We start from the raw sequence: 1,398 nt of genomic DNA on the forward strand, positions 1-1,398 counted from the left end.
TTTTTTTTTTTAACTTTGTGACATTTTATTATGAAAAGCTGGTACTCCTAAACATGAACTAGTTTGTAAGAACTTAATAAGAACTTAAAATTCATTGCACATTTACTTCATTTTTTTTAGCTTGACCTTGTAGTAAATCTTTAGCTTCATTGATTTTGGCTGTTATGTAAGGAGATCCTCCCTTGTTTGGGTGATTAAAAAGCATAATTTGCAGAAGAGCAGCTCTTATTTTTCCTTTATTGTTAGTAGAGCTTACACCTGCTGTTAATGCTGCCTCTTGTTTTGGCATTTTGTGTTCAAACCCACCTCTATAATAGCTGCCGCTGAAGGCAGATTTTGGTAGACTTTGAAAACTTGTTTTGCTTGAAGCTCCATATGCTCCAAGGCTTGCAAAACGTAACAGCCTACAAATCCTGCAGCAGTAAATGGTCAGTTCATTTGCTACCATTGTACTGCCCATGGCTCTGGCTTGGCTTGCCTGCATCCACTGAGAGGTTTATCCCAGCCCAGAGGGTGCAGCCACCAATTCCATGCCTCTACCAGAGAGCACCACTGGCAGGTACAAAGGCCTCAGATACAAGCACCCCAGGAAATCCTAGAGCAGCTACCAAGTCAGACAGATCTTGTATGTAGATTGCATTTAGCCCACATATATAAAACAGGGGTCACAATAGTAATACCTATTTCCTAAATTTGATGTAAGATTTAAATGGGGGTATTTTATGTATAAGGTTTAGTTTAATGCCTGGCACATAGTGCTAAGTAAATGTTAGCTAATATTTTGTCCAGTCATTGCAATTCTTTAAAAGTATCATTTACTATTGTTTTTATTTTAAGAGATTATGTAAGTAATATATGGATACATGTCTTTTGTAAAAAAAAATTCCAACAATATAGAAGAATAATTAATTACAGGATTGAATTTGCTTTTGCTTTCCACACCCAACTTCCTTCTTCTCTCCGTATATAATTAAAAACCCATAAATGCTATATTTGTCTTTCTGGTACTTGTTTTTTTCACTTAATACGTCTTGGAGATCTTCTGAGGTCAGTTTATGCAACACCGCTCCATTCTTTTTAAAGGTTGTGTGGTGTATTCTTTACTATGATATACCATAATTTATTGAACTAGGTCTCATTTGTCATTTAGGCAGTTTTCAACTTTTTGCTATTATAAAGAAGGTTTTGCAAAGAGTATATATCTTTGCACACATTTGTGACTATTTCCCTAGGCTTGATTCTTAGATAGAATTGCTGAATTAAAACCATATTAAGTTAACTATTGAGAACACACTGATGGTTACCAGAGGGGAGGTGGCTGGGTGGGTGGGTGAAATAGATGAAGGGGATTGAGGAGTGCACTTGTGATGAGCACTGGGTGTTGTACGGAAGTGTTGA

At 36.5% G+C, this 1,398-nt stretch overlaps 1 pseudogene; it reads right to left on the reverse strand.

Annotated features, from left to right (window-relative positions):
- Positions 1–13: 13 nt before the first annotated feature.
- LOC103679836 lies at positions 14–460 on the reverse strand (annotated as a pseudogene).
- Positions 461–1,398: the final 938 nt, after the last annotated feature.

Source organism: Ursus maritimus, unplaced genomic scaffold (assembly GCF_017311325.1).
Source record: "Ursus maritimus isolate PB19 unplaced genomic scaffold, ASM1731132v1 scaffold_2365, whole genome shotgun sequence".
Lineage (NCBI taxonomy): Eukaryota > Metazoa > Chordata > Mammalia > Carnivora > Ursidae > Ursus > Ursus maritimus.